The 16,098-nt window shown below is 42.3% G+C and overlaps 1 protein-coding gene across 2 annotated transcripts in view; it reads right to left on the bottom strand.

The window, feature by feature from the left end:
• Positions 1-14,426, bottom strand: part of LOC132892095 (cystathionine beta-synthase-like protein) — a 110,836-nt gene extending 96,410 nt beyond the window's left edge. For both annotated transcript variants that reach the window (XM_060930488.1, XM_060930489.1), the window contains exon 1: positions 14,323-14,426. The gene's annotated coding sequence lies outside the window, so the exon portion shown is untranslated. The remainder of the gene's footprint in view (positions 1-14,322) is intronic.
• Between the last annotated feature and the right edge of the window lie 1,672 nt (positions 14,427-16,098).

The following is a 16,098-nucleotide window of genomic DNA, read 5'->3' as shown; positions in this document are numbered from 1 at the left end:
GATGGAACCGTGTGTCCTGTGAATCCTACTGCTCAATGCAATGATGAGAAATTCCACATCAAAGAAAGCATTAATCTGATTATTGATGAAACTGAATATAAATATCTCCTGCAGATTAATCCGGTCAGAGCAGGAATTTGAACACTGAATGAATGGTCTTCCTAAAATTAATAAAAGACTGAATAATCCACCTGGGACGCCTGACTGTGTCCGACAACGAAACTATAACTGAGCCCCTCTCACAGTTTGTTGATCACATCAGGGAGCTCGTGTACCACCTGCTTTCCTTTCTCAAAGATACCACTGATCTTTCTTTTTACAAAAACTGAAGGATAAAAGTGGCTGATGCAGCCAGTTTTGATAGGAGGTGTACAATGGAAGCGATGAGTCTTTCTACAAACACTGAATTTTCATTTTCCCTGATTCATGATGTTTTTACAATAAATTATTTCAGGTCTCAGAATGAATGAATAAATTTAACTTGCAAACTCAAACTCAGGGAGCAGCTGTGTGCGCTCCCAACAGCACCGAATTACGCAAACTTATTCCAAACAGGATATCAGTTCAAATAATCCATTTCATTCACATCTGAAGGATTGGTACAGGCACATTTGATATTTTTGGGGTGACTCGGTTGAAGAGTTGGGTTGCTGAATGCAGTTCATGTTAACACTAGATTTGTGTCTATTAGATTCACATTAAATACTAATAATGAAGTCATATCATTCCTTGGTGTGATGGTTAAAAAGACAGGTCATCTATTACACACTGACATTTAGCGTAAGGAAATGAACTGAAACATGTTTTGAGGTTACCGTAGCTTTCATCCTATGTCACTAAAATGTAGCTTACCATACAGCCAGTTCTCAAGGGCGTGGCACATATGTGATAGTGAGGATGCAGTCGAGAGACAGGTGGAGGAGCTACAGTATGTCAGAGATTTTCTGATTAGGGGTATAACAATGCATGACTAGCAAACTGCCAGGTGGCACAGTCATTATCACTGTCGCCTCACAGCAAGGAGGTTCTGGGTTTGAACCCTGAGGTCAACTGGGGTCTTTCTGTGTGGTTTAAATGTTCTCCTTGTGCCTGGGTGGGTTTCCTCACACGGTCCAAAGACATGACGATTAGGTCAAGTGGCTTCTCTCAAGAAGGATCAGAAATACTTTTATAATCCAGAGAGGAAATCAAGTAAATATTGTTCGTCTCCGTGTGATAGACTGGTTACCTGCCCAGGGTGAATCCCACCTCTTACCCGAAGTCAGCTGTAGCTCTAGCTCACCCACAGTGGATAAGCGGTATTGATAATGGACGGATGGATTGCCAAGACCAAGTGCGTAATATCCAATGCTCTGACCTTATAAGCTGCAGAAGATGAACTACAAAATCCTGTTCCATGTGGCTCCACATTTGTACACATTTCCAATCCATTACAAATTGTTGTGCAGCGACATTGGCATATTTTAAGCAGTGATCCTTTTTGACGCTTGGCCATGCTTTTCGAGATCCACTGTGATTCTGTTTCAAAACAGCTCCTCTCATTTCTTCTCGTTCCTATCTATTGCTCAACCTGGACCACAAATCATTTCCTGTTAAAATGCCAGAGAGCAATCTGACATGCTTGAACTGTGTTGTCTGTAATAACATGCAGACATAACACGCAATAAATGTTTTAGACAACTGAACATTAACAAGGTTTATAAAGTGAACTACAGCATAAATACTAGGGTTGGGCGGTATTACGGTAAGAAGGTATCCCGAGGTATCCAAAAGTACCAACGGTATCGGTCTCATTACCGTCATTTAAAAAAATATATATAATATCTAAATAAATATGGAGTACATGAGGTCATAATATAAAATAATAAATTGAAGATCATCCCGAATAACTGTGCGATCGTATTTTCACTAATTCTATCAATTTCCTAAAGAAGTTTTCATCGCGTGCAGGGTTGTTTATGTCGTTACCATGGCAACCCTGCGTGACATTTTGGAGTCTGACAGAAAGCTTCGCAAGAGACTGAGACCGGGGGTGTCATGGCTCAGATGGCTAAGGCACCGTACCATAAATCCGGGGACCCGGGTTCGATTCCGACCCGAGGTTATTTCCCGATCCCGTCTCTCTCTCCCCCGCTCATTTCCTGTCTCTCTATACTGTCCTATCTAAAAAAAAAAAAAAAAAAAAACACGAGACTGAGACCGCGGTTGAAAGATGGCAAGTCAAGATAACGAGTTAGTGGCAAAAAAATATATATATATATATATATATACACACACACACACAACATCGGCAGTGTGGCAGTATTTTGGTTTCAAACCAAACGAAAAATCTAATATGTCCCCTAAGGCACACCATAGCCTGGGGTACTCCACTTCCACGAGATCTCTCCAATGAGTTGTGTTTTGAGTAGGTTACATGAGTAACAACAAGGTAAAATAATATAACGTATGACATTTGGGATGTGGGTAATAAACGTTTGAAATGTCATCTACTGAAGAAACGGAAGAAAACATCGTAGCGTAAACTGTTAGGTTTCTGGTGGGAATTAGCAATGCGCTTGCTATCTTTGTTGGGTGTGTTAAACCGTATGGATTTAAGTGGAATAATTGTAAGGAGTTATGTGATCAAGACAACGTTTTAAGCAAGGTAAGGCCATTTGATTATTAATTTCCCCGCCATGGCATGACGTGGGCCCATATGATTTTGCCTTGTGCAGCTATCACCATTTGAATTAGGTTCGCCTCATTTGCGCTGAAGAATATGGTGTATCGCGCAGTCTAAACGGACTTGGGTGTTGGTTGATTCTTTTTCTTTTTTTTATTTCCCATGCTTGAAAGGGTATGATCCTGCTCATCGTGTACTTTTTTTTGATGGAGCAGGTGAAATAGTGCTGCAAATGGCGTTTCAACGCAGACATGTGTAAACGACAGTTGAATGCTATTTTCAAGATGAAGGAAGAGTTGCGTGATGCTTTGAAATATCTCTTAATCCATTCATCAATGCACACAATTCGCTATGCTGCTTTTAAATAGTACATTTGAGGCATAGGCGCACGTTACACAGTAGGCCGAAACAAAATATTATTTTTTTCTCGGTAATACCGTATACCCCGGGAAAACACAGAGACGGTTTAAAGGTATCAAAATTTGGATACCGCCCAACCCTAATAAATACAACATCAAAGTTCAAACTGAAACCACGCACGCACGCACAAAAAAAAAAAAAGGAACTATGCACACAATTCTAAAAACGTGCAGCTCATGTATCAGCAGCATAACCCCAAACTGCTAAACTCCAAGCCTGACTCCACTGGTCTCACTCAAATATCATTATAGTTTTGCAAATCTCTGAACCCAAATTACATATAATCTACTACACTTTGCTCACTGAGAAACACTGGTCTTCAAAATGCAACACCCTGATTACCGATTAGTCCGAGTCATGTGGAACCTTAACTGGAAAACAATTCGATCATGTGTCAGAGTGTAAACGAAGCCTCCAGCGATTCATACAGACGTTGGCCAAGAAAATGGAGCAGGAAGAATACAGAGGAAGAGGAAGGGCGAGAGTAAGAGGAGGCCAAGCAGGCAGTGGAGGTCACTGAGGAAGAGGAAGGCAAAGGTGAACCAATATTTCCAATAAAATGCATGCAACTTTGGTGGACCATTAATCATTCATGGTCTGACCGTGACTGAAGCTGGGCAGCGAGTCCAGCCAAATTTGAGCTGCTTCACAGCAGCCACAGTTATCCAGGCTTTTAGAGAAGAGAATGGATTAGTAACCACCTGAGAAGTTTTATAATAGGTACTCAACAGTAATTACAGTATACCATAACTTTATGGCTTCTCTGGATATCTACAATGCTCACAGTAATGTAGCCCACAGTGTAATGTTCTGTCTTAAGTTTGCCTCGCTGTACACTAAAATGTGTATCCTGTAATCTGTGTATATACTTTTCACAGAACAGAAAGATGGCCAGCGAGAGGTGGCAGAGGCCAGAAATTCACAGATGAGCAAGAGACCACTATAATCAACATGGCTTTGGGAAATGATACCATCACCCTGAGTCCATCCATCCATTATCTGTAGCCACTTATCCTGTACAGGGTCACGGGTAAGCTGGAGCCGATTCCAGGTGACTATGAGCAAGAAGCAGGGTACACCCTGGACAAGTTGCCTGGTCATCGCAGGGCTGACACACAGAGACAAACAACCATTTACACTCACATTCATACCTACGGTCAATTTAGAGTCACCAATTATCCTAACTTGAATGTCTTTGGACTGTGGGGGAAACCGGAGCACCCAGAGGAAACCCACACAGACACAGGGAGAACATGCAAACTCCAAACAGAAAGGCTCCCATCAGCCACTGGGCTCAAACCCAGAACCTTCTTGCTGTGAGACGACAGTGCTAACCACTACACCACCATGCCAACCCTGAGTCCTGAAAGACAATGTCCATTTCACAAACATTAGCCAGGTCAGCCTGTCCACAATCGACCATGTCTCAAATCAACACCAGCGGAGGATGAAACGGGTATATCGTGTTGCATCCGAGTGCAACTCTGGCTGAGTGAAGGAGCAGCGATACTAATACATGCGTGTGAGTACAGCATCCTCTCAGCAGTCTGTGTAGACGTCACTGTGTCCCTCAGTGTTCCTGTATGTAGGCCTTGTGTCTGATCATCTCCCTTTTTCGGAGTGCTTGAACTCGATGCCAGTGCTGTTCCCTTTGAGTACATCTTCATTGACGAGGCAGGGTTTGACCTGCAGAAGACCAGGCAGCGGGACGGAACATCACTGGCAAACGTGCCATTGTCAATTACCATACACAACTTGGTCCCTAGAACACTTCCTGTTTGCTAACATTCCTTGATGAACTCATAAATATCCTCATCCTCCCACAGGAAGAGGAACCGGAGCAGCCCACCTTCATTGTCCTTTGGGATAATGTTTGTTTCCACTGGGCTGCTCTGGTCCACGACTGGGTTGCCAACAGCCCACATTTCATAGTGCTGTACTTTCACCATATTCCCCATTTCTAAATCCAGTAGAGGAATTCTTTCAGCATGGTGGTGTAAAGTGTACAAACGCAGACCCCACGAGCGCATGGCATTACTCCAGGCAATGGAGGAGGCATGTGATGACCACTACACAGATGAGTGCCAGGGATGGATCTGCCATGCCAGGTGTTTTCTCCCTGCTGCTTGGTCAGGTAGAACACTGCAGCTGATGTGGATGAGGTCCTGTGGCCTGACCGGATCAGAGGCGGGATGCAGAGTGATCTGTTTCAGTGCATTATGCAATTTTTTGTCAGTTCAGCTGAACACTTTGTACTGCAGTATAATAAATATTTCTTGTTCTGTTTTGTATCGATGCACTGAGTGTAGTGTTGAGCCACTGGGCTTGGGTAGGATCGGCGATCGGGTTGCGCATGTGCATTCTGTGCTTCGCACTTCCTGGTTCCTGAGTTGTTTGTGACGAGTCTTTTTTTCCACAAGTATTGGCGTTAATTACTAATCTTTTTACATTTTTTTCTACAAATAATTTTCCAGTATCATCTTCATTTTTATTGTACAGTCGCTTTCCTTTTTGTACTTTCCACTTTCGCTTTCCTTTTCCCGATTTTTTTTCCCTCTCTCTTTTTTCAGAAGAACGCAGAGACTGGAAGCTTTCTTTTTCTTTTTTTTCCTCCTCCTGCGTAAAGACCACAAGCGGAGGACATCTACATTGGATCTGCTTTAATATCAACAGATCTTCAATTAAGGTACATGAATCTTTTCATCATGGCACACCTTCAGCCTGTTCGGTGTGCTGAGTGCAGGATGTTTAGTCATTCTTCCTCCATCACTAGCGATAGCTTTATTTGTGAAAAGTGCAGATTAGTTAGCTCTCTGACGGAGATTATAGTGTTAGAAGCACGTGTCCAGGCTTTAGAGAAGGCCAGTGAGAATGAGAACAGTGTAGTTTCTGCAGGGGAAAGTCTGGATGCCCTAGGTGGAGTTAGCAATCCCCCAACTCCAGCATTAGAGCCCTTACAGCGGGGCGAATGGGTGACGACTCGGCAGCATAAGCGTAGAGCCAAAGCTACCGCTGAGGCTCGCCCACGGGAACACCACTCCTCTCTGCATCACGTGTCGAACAGGTTTGCTCTCCTTAGTGATGCACCCACTGAGAAACCTGAAAGAGCTCTGGTTATAGGGGACTCTATCATACGGCATGTAAAATTAGCTCAGCCTTTAGGGGCACCAGCAGCTTTAGTCAGGTGTATACCGGGAGCCAGGGTGCCGGACATAGCAGGTAATCTTATGCCGCTTTTCCACTACAAACGCGGCTGAGTCGAGCTGAGCGGGGCTGTTGGAGTTGCATTTTGACTACAACCGCGCTGAACCGTGCTGTCTGGAAGTGGGTGGACACATTGGGTGGAGTTAGCGAAAGTGGGTGGACGTCAGGTGATGTCGTTAAGCAGCACAAACAGTGACATCAGTGAGCTTTTAAGCGGTAGTCTCACGACCCGAATAGTAAACAATAAACATGGAGGACATGGAGTTGTTAGTGTTGCTGGTCTTGGTGCTGTGGCTTGTTGTCACCGACAACGCGGACAGATACTGGCAAGAGCGTATAGATGAGGCGAGGCGCATAAGGCTTCAGAAATTCTCGCAATTCGTAATTCTTCTCCTTCCGGGTTTGCGATGTTTACAGATCCCAGCGCGCTCGCGGGGCGTGTGTGGGCATGTGAGGACACTCCTCCTCACCAATCAGTGCACAGGGGAGTGTCTGCTCACGCCCCCAGCCTCACTCGGCACGGTTTGGCTCGCTTCAGCCCCACTCCAAAACCGTGCGAGTTTTAGGGGCTAAGCAGGGCTGAAGCGAGCTGAGTCGTGCTGGTTTTTGGTATTCGAAACGCGAGCCGTGTCGGGCTGAAGTGAGCTGAAGTGAGCTGAAAAAGGGTAGTGGAAAAGGGCCATTAGGGTCCGAGGCAAGCGCAGGTTCTCAAAGATAGTTATCCATGCAGGAGCTAATGATATACACCTTCGTCAGTCTGAGGTTACGAAGAGTAACTTTGTAGAGGTGTTTAAATTAGCGAAGGCGATGTCCGATGCTGTAGTATGCTCTGGCCCCATCCCAATGCGGCGTGGCGATGTAGCTTACAGCAGGTTATGGTCGCTGAACTGCTGGTTGTCCAGGTGGTGCTCTGAAAACAGTGTGGGCTTTATAGATAATTGGGCTAATTTTGAGGGTACTGCTGGCCTGTTAGGGCGGGACGGTATCCATCCCACTCAGGAAGGTGCTGCTCTCATTTCCTGCAGCATAGGTCATAGTCTCAGAACAGGCCTAGTTAATTTCTGACAATCCAGAGCCAAGACCAGGGAGCAGACGAACAGGCTAAACCGACTGTCTGCTAGCTGCACAGAGTCGTCACTCAGGGTCCACTACATCGAGACTGTGTCTGTTCCCCGAGCTCAACAAAAAAGTAGAAATTTTCAGAGAGTTTGTTCCAGTAACCTAATCAATATAAAATTAGATCATACTGACTGTACAGCTGCTGCCAGCACCTTTGATCTAAAGGTGGGGCTATTAAATATTAGATCTCTTACATCTAAAGCGCTAATGGTTAATGAACTCATTACTGATCAGGAGTTTAATGTACTTTGTTTAACTGAAACATGGATTAAGCCAAATGAATATATAGCATTAAATGAAGCGAGTCCTATGGCGGCACGGTGGTGTAGTGGTTAGCGCTGTCGCCTCACAGCAAGAAGGTCCTGGGTTACAGTTATATACACCAGCCTCGTCTAACTGGCAGAGGAGGAGGCGTCGCGGTTATTTATAACGATTATCTAGGTGTAACACAAAAACCTGGTTATAAATGTAATACATTTGAAGTTCTTCATACTCATATAATGTATGTAGCCTCGAAAAATAAGTCTACCCAGTTAATTCCATTGCTTATTATTTACAGGCCCCCGGGGCCATATTCTGAGTTTCTTTCTGAATTTGCAGATTTTATCTCAGATCTGGTTATTTCCTTAGACAAAGCTTTAGTTGTCGGAGATTTTAATATTCACTTCGATAACCCAGAAGACCCTTTGAAAACAGTGTTTGTGTCCATTTTAGATTCAGTAGGGATTAATCAGAATGTCATAGGACCGACCCATAATGGTGGCCACACCCTCGATCTAATACTAACATTCAGATTAAACGTAGAAAATATAGTCACACTTCCACAGTCTGAAGTTATCTCAGATCATTGTCTCATCTCATTCAAAATATGTCTGAGTAATAATATATGCACCTCACCACGCTACTGTATTAAAAGTACATTCACATCAACTACTGCACAGAGCTTTATAAATGATCTCCCAGAGTTATCAACTTTGATTGGGTCACTGTCAGCCCCTGCAGAACTTGATCAGGCAACTGAATGCTTAGAGTCAACGTTCCGCTATACTTTAGATAATGTAGCTCCTCTTAAAAGGAAAATGGTCAGAGACAAAAAAATTAGCACCCTGGTATAATGATGACACTCAGGGGTTAAATTGGGCCGGGGCTGTCCGGGGCTGAGCCCCGGCACATAAGCTCGGAGCGGATGGCATATGATCACGCACACATCAAAAGCAACAAACCCTTTTCACGATTTTCAGTTCTGAATAATTAAATATCATTTTATTAATCAATAAACCCATGACTTTTATGAGATAGATCATAGTTTTCCTGATAACAAGACGACCTGTCAAAGCTATTTAGAACAGAACTTGTGATCAGAGATTCTGGTTTCTGGAACACTGCGTGGGTTGCCAATTCCGCTTTTTATAAGCGACTTTGGGGTTTCTTTTTTTGTGAGCTCGCTTTAAAAAAATAATCAGAAGTCGTGGTTTGCGGGTTTTTGGGCTTGTGTTTCAGCGTTGTGACTTGTTTATAATTTTCTCCGTACACCGTCTCCCCTTTTACCTGCATACGATCCTAATCCATCAGAGGTGCTTGAACGAGCTGTCTGTGCATTTGGCGAGTTCAATTTCCAGGGGAAAAATAATACTGATCTAAATATGTTGTTTTTATTTTTAGACAGTATGTGTTTAGCAAAACTTTTGCTGCATTCAAATGATTGTGCTTCTATTTTGCTGCTATAATATGCTCATCTTATGTATGTTCTAGACAATACAAAAAGCACCACATGCCAAATAAATAATTGAATACATAATAATAACAATAGTAATAAATGCTTCCAATGTTATAGTGTTGTTTGTATTTGGTTGCATTCACTGCATGAATATATTTGATTGACAATTTGACTGACAGTGTTTTGGCATATTTAACATTTATCCTCCAAAATAAATCAACTGTTTTGGTTTAAGATTGTGCAAGCCTTCAAATTTTCTCACTGAACATTTCTCCTTCACATTTTTCACCTGTAGGCATGTGACAAGATTTAACATGATATTGCTCAACCTACCTCTGTAAAGTCAGCTAACAACTTATTAAAATGCACCAGAATTCAGCAAATAACATGTATGATAATAAAAAACTTCTGGGGGAGGACCCCCAGACCCCCCACTAATCATTTCCTTCAAACCAATGTACAACAACCTGTACAATCTGTTACATTGGCCAACCAATCTACATTCAAACTGCCATAATGTGTAGGGGGGCACTACAAGACACACATAGGCCTACAACACACAGATAAGGTGTATATCTCTGTGCAATATGATATGGTTATCAAATTAGAGGGTTATTTTCCAAAAAGTATATTGGGGCAGGGCGGCGGGGGCAGGGGCGGGTACGAGGCAGAGCCCCCCCACATAACCAATCCCAATTTAACCCCTGATGACACTCACACATTAAAACAGACCACTCGAAAATTGGAACGTAAATGGCGTCAAACAAAATTGGTAGTGTTCAAATTAGCGTGGAAGGAGAGCTTCCTGAAGTATAGAAAAGCTCTTAGTGCTGCGAGATCGACATATCTCTCCTCCCTAATAGAAGATAACAAAAATAATCCTAGATTCCTATTTAATACTGTAGCAAAATTAACCAGGAATAAGTCCACTATAGACACATGCACACCTGCAGTATGGAGTAGCAACGACTTCATGAATTTTTTTTTTTAAATGACAAAATTGAGAATATCCGACAAAAAATTCAAACTACTAATTTAAGGTCAGACAATGTAAGTGACCCTGTAGTTAACAATATAACTATCAGATCAGCAATTAGAATGTTTTACTCCCCTTAAAGAAACTGAATTACTTTCATTAATCTCGGCATCAAAAGCCTCAACTTGGTGGGGGGTTTATAGCATCAACGAAACTGACTTCATGTTAAAACTGTTAATGTTATAGTTATGCTGTCTGTTGTTGAATGAGGATGGGTTCCCTTTTGAGTCTGGTTCCTCTCAAGGTTTCTTCCTCATGTCGTCTGAGGGAGTTTTTCCTTGCCACCGTCGCCACAGGCTTCATCATTGGGGATAGATTAGGGATAAAATTAGCTCATGTTTTAAGTCGTTCAAATTCTGTAAAGCTGCTTTGCGACAATGTTTATTGTTAAAAGAGCTATACAAATAAACTTGACTCTCTCATTGTACTGACATTAAAAAAAAAGAAGAAACCTTTATTTGTCACATGCACACTTCAAGCACAGTGAAATTCATCCTCTGCATTTAACCCATCTGAAGCAGTGAACACACACACACACACACACACACACACACACACACACACACCCAGAGCAGTGGGCAGCCACACCAGAGCGCCCGGGGAGCAGTCAGGGGTTCGGTACCTCGCTCAAGGGCATCTCAGCCCAAGGCCGCCCCACGTCAACCTAACTGCATGTCTTTGGACTGTGGGGGAAACCGGAGCACCCGGAGGAAACCCACGCAGACACGGGGAGAACATGCAAACTCCACATAGAAAGGCCCTCGCCGGCCACTGGGCTCAAACCCGGAACCTTCTTGCTGTGAGGCGACAGCGCTAACCACTACACCACCGTGCCGCCCATTACATGGGTTACTGAGTTTTTCTCCACACTACGTAAAACGGGTAACGTTTGTGTTGCATATACATGTAGTACTATAAATGCTATTTCAGGCCAAAAGGCCAACACTTCACCAACATGAGAAAAAGGAAACTTATTTCAACACTTGTATGGATTTGAATATGTAACATGACCTCATGAAGCCCCAACACACACACGAACACTTCTGATGGTGGTGTTTGAATTTATCACATCAGTGTTTGATACTTCATAAGACATCAGCGTATAATCACTGTGTGGATAGTTTTGGTGGAAGGAATCGGTTTTGAGATGCAAGAACATAATTTTGAGTGCTGGGTTTCATTTTCCAAGAGATTTGTGGAGTTTTGACAGAGTAGTTACTCTTCAGTTTGTGTTTAGAGAAATTGAGCCACAGTTTCTGGAAATGTGTTTAAACGTTTGGGGGAAAAACTGAAATGATCATTTACATTTAAAATGTACAGTCCCTCTGCACTGGCTTTATCTTGTCATTTATGTTTATTGTACTTAGGTAGCTAACCGTTTCTTTGGATAGCTATATAGAGTTATTGATATACCTTGTTTTGCTTGGTTTTCTTTTGTTCCATTTCTCTGTAAATGCACCAAGAGGAGTCTGAGGGAGGGAAATGCTGTTTCAGTGCACTGTCTACTTGTACATGGATGCATACGGACAAAGCAATCTTGAATCAACAGAAATGATGAAATGTCATTATCCACCAGACGTATACACGCCACGGGCCGTGATAGAGTCCTTGAGGTTTATGGGAATGAAGATCGTGAAAGCCAGCTTCTGTAAAAGGAGACTTGGTATATTTTCACTGTAAATATGATTACAGTGAATGAATGAAGGAGGATTTGTTCCGCTTGTGTTTTTTTTAAATTAGATTTATCCTCTTGTCTGTTGATTGGATTAGTTTTGACGTTACTGACAGGGTGGCACGGTGGTGTAGTGGTTAGCACTGTCGCCTCACAGCAAGAAGGTCCTGGGTTCGAGCCCCGTGGCCGGCGAGGGCCTTCCTGTGTGGAGTTTGCATGTTCTCCCCGTGTCTGCGTGGGTTTCCTCCGGGTGCTCCGGTTTCCCCCACAGTCCAAAGACATGCAGGTTAGTCTTTCAATTACGTTCATTATGTCTTATATTAAATATAGTTAGTTTTTTGTTTCTTTTTTATCAGACATCTAGTTTTTGGGTTGAAACATCAGCTTCAGAAACATCAGCTGATAAAAGATGCGTCACCAATAACATCCAGGGACACTCTGAGGAAGACGACAGTCGTACGTCGAAACATGTCAGGTAAACAAACCCAAAAACTAGATGTCTGATAAAAAAGAAACAAAAAACTAACATGCAGGTTAGGTTAACTGGTGACTCTAAATTGAGCGTAGGTGTGAATGTGAGTGTGAATGGTTGTCTGTGTCTATGTGTCAGCCCTGTGATGACCTGGCGACTTGTCCAGGGTGAACCCCGCCTTTCACCCGTAGTCAGCTGGGATAGGATCCAGCTCGCCTGCGACCCTGTAGAAGGATAAAGCGGCTACAGATAATGAGATATGTTACTGACACTTGTGTTGTCAGTTATGTGATTAGTCTGTCTGTTAACTCATGTATGTGCTTGACAGGTTAAACCTGAAGGTGCACCTGTGGTCCAGGTGGACATATTCTTACTGATCTTGGTGCATTATGAGGGTGTGTCTACAGCTAGAAACACTGACGCTCTGAATGAAACAGCACTCCTGCACAGAGATGCTCTGACTAATAAAAATCATCTCATGCATATTAAATGTAGCTCTCTCTTTTATTTAGTTCTGATTTTGGTTCAGGACTCTGACATTCCAAAATTAATAAAAAAGGACTGGGAGTGAAGCTTTGAAACAATGAATGAAGATCGGTTTAAAAGAAAACAACTGCTCAGTGTATCAGGTTACATAATACATCAAAAATACCTGAACACTGAATGACTGCCTTTTTTAAACACAGTTTTCTACACAAAGCTGTGGATTTTGGAGCGTTCTTTCATCCTGAAGGTCATTTTAATGCCCTAAAAACTGCCTGGTGAAACAGAGTTCATTCCCAAACGTCTTTCCCACACACATACGGCCCCTACGCCCTACATAGTGCACTTTATTTTCCAGTAAGGGGACATCTGGGGTCCAACATACAGTATGGTTTATTATTGCACATTATTAGACACTATTCAGTATTAACAGGAATAATAATTCATATCATCATAATCATCATATTTTAATTAATGCAAACATTTATAATAGAATGAAATCTAATCTAATACAATTTAGTATTTGATATTAAATTACATGTTAATTGTTTCGTGATAGATTTTTAAAGACACAATGCCAATAATTAAGTTGTATCTCTGAATCCAATTATACAATGTTACTACATAATAATAATAATAATAATAATAATAATAACAAAGAATGAAAATAATTCCTCTATAGTTCCTCCTGGATATTGCAGGCTATTAAGCATATAGTTTAATAAATACATCAAATATATTAAATGTAGACTACAGACAGTCTGAGAAGTTCATTCCATTTCAGATCATCTTTAGATTTATTTCTAATTATTTGTAAATGAGGGATTTGAGTAGTTTCACTGATCACTGTAAAGAACCCTCAGGCAGGATGATGCAATCGACCTGCAGCTGATTATCACTGCACTGGAGCTTCATCTCCTCAATAAAAATATAGAATTAAAAAATTAATGTGTGTAAATGATGATCTCCACTGGATTGTCCGGCTATAGAGGACACAGAGACTCTCAGGAGGATTAATGCAGTATTACAGTCACTGTCTCTCTCACACTCACTCACAGTGATGCTGCATGGCGTTGCTATGGTTTCTGATAAAAACAAGGATACACAAATCTCTCTCACACACACACACACACACACACCTCTCATACACACACACACACACACACACACACACAGATCTCTCTCTCTCTCACACACACGCACACACACACACATCTCTCTCTCACACACACACACACACAGATCTCTCACACACACACACACACACACACACAGATCTCTCTCTCTCTCACACACACACGCACACACACACACACACATCTCTCTCTCACACACACACACACACACACACAGATCTCTCTCTCACACACACACACACAGATCTCTCTCTCACACACACACACACACAGAGCTCTCACACACACACAGAGCTCTCACACACACACACACACAGAGATCTCTCACACACACACACACCTCTCTCTCTCTCTCTCTCACACACACACATACAGATCTCTCTCTCTCTCTCTCCTACCTGCTCAGTGCGACTCCGCGGCCAGCGAGTGCTTTCAGTGTTTTTCCGCTTCACACGCACTCATTTATAAACACACACACGGCATTCCCGGAGCTCAGCTCACATGTTTAAAGATAAATCTACTGGCCAATCGTCACGCGGCGTGGCCTTTTTCTCACGAGCTGATTGGATGCGGCGAGGGCGTCTGTTCTTTCCTCTCAGCCAATCAAAACGCGCTAGGATTCTTTCCCCTCCCCCTCCATGCTACATGCTTCCAGGGTTGTATTTTGTATCCTGAGTCGCTCCAGCTGTTATGGTTTTAGCATCAAATATATTCTAATAGATAAATAGATAGATTATTTCAGTTTATTTCCCAGTATGAATAACTGGAACCGATTAGGGTTCAGTACAGGACATACTGAACAATATACCATAACTACACAATAGAAAGATCTGGGCATCAGCACTCCCATCTGCAACTGGTTGTTAGATTTTCTAACCAACAGGCCCCAACATGTTTGTTTAGACCATCACTGCTCCTCCACCCTCATCCTAAACACCGGCATACCACAAGGCTGTGTGATGAGCCCGTTCCTCTACTCCCTTTTTACTCATGACTGCAGACCTGTACGTTGCACTAACACCAGGGCTCTCAAGTCTCACGCATTGAGCATGAGACACACGCATTTCAAGCAGTTCACACACTCACACGCCACACCTTGTATCTCTCACGCACAGAAATTACCAAGGCAACACCCACCAAGGTGCACCACTATTTTTTAACTGTGAACGAAGAGCAGGCATCAAGTGGTTCCCCGCAGAGTTCAGAAATAGCTTGCCACACACCAATCAATAAATTGAGAAATGTAGCAAATATGTTTGTGTTTGTAGCGTCTTAAGGTTCAAATATTCACATGGTGCTTTGTGTAGTTGTTGGCTGGTAATTAGTTTAGTTTATTTGACAGGGACCATGCACAGAGTAGCTTCTAAACCAGGGTTAGCTAATTTTCACCTGCAGTCCCTGGGCAGGAAAAAAAGAAATACACAACTAGACATTACAAACAGGATTAAAAACAACAAGTAGAAACTAAGTAAAACACAAAGATAAAATAAATTAAAAACAGATCAATGATTACAAGCTTGATTGTCCTTCAGCCATGCCTTCAGGGACTTTTTAAAACTTTTAAAACTTGTAGAGTCTCTGATATGATGTGGGATTGAGTTCCATTTTCTGGTTGCTTGATAAGAAAATGCTGATTGTCCAAAACTGGTTTTCTTAAATGTTGTGTAGCAGTCGCCTCTCCTTGCAGCCCTGGATACCCTAACATTATCTCTGCAATATGACACACATTGCTTAAGTGGTGGTGGTGCAAGATCATGTGTCAGTTTGTACATCAAGCACATGTCAGAGAACCAAATAAAACTGTCAAATGTTAACAGGTTATGTTTTTTATAATGGTACAGTGGTGATAATGTTTTATTTTTTTATCAAACACTTTCACAGCCTGTTTATATAGGGAGTACAAGGGTTTCAGAGTGGTTACCCCTGCCTGAGACCAGCTTGTAGCACAGTAGGACAAATGGCAGAAAATCATTGAATGCATAAACAGTTTAGCAGCATGTAAGGGTAGCTGATGTCTAATATGTCTAAAAGTAATCAAACTCGCTCTAACATTTCTGGATATCTTCTTAATATGTTTTTTGAAGTTTAGATTGGAATCAATGATTATGCCCAAGTATTTGAAGCTGTCAACAACTTTAATTACCTCTCCTTTGACCAAGATGTCAGATTGTTGC

This window comes from Neoarius graeffei, chromosome 9 (assembly GCF_027579695.1).
Source record: "Neoarius graeffei isolate fNeoGra1 chromosome 9, fNeoGra1.pri, whole genome shotgun sequence".
NCBI lineage: Eukaryota > Metazoa > Chordata > Actinopteri > Siluriformes > Ariidae > Neoarius > Neoarius graeffei.
This window is presented reverse-complemented; position numbering and strand designations above follow the sequence as displayed.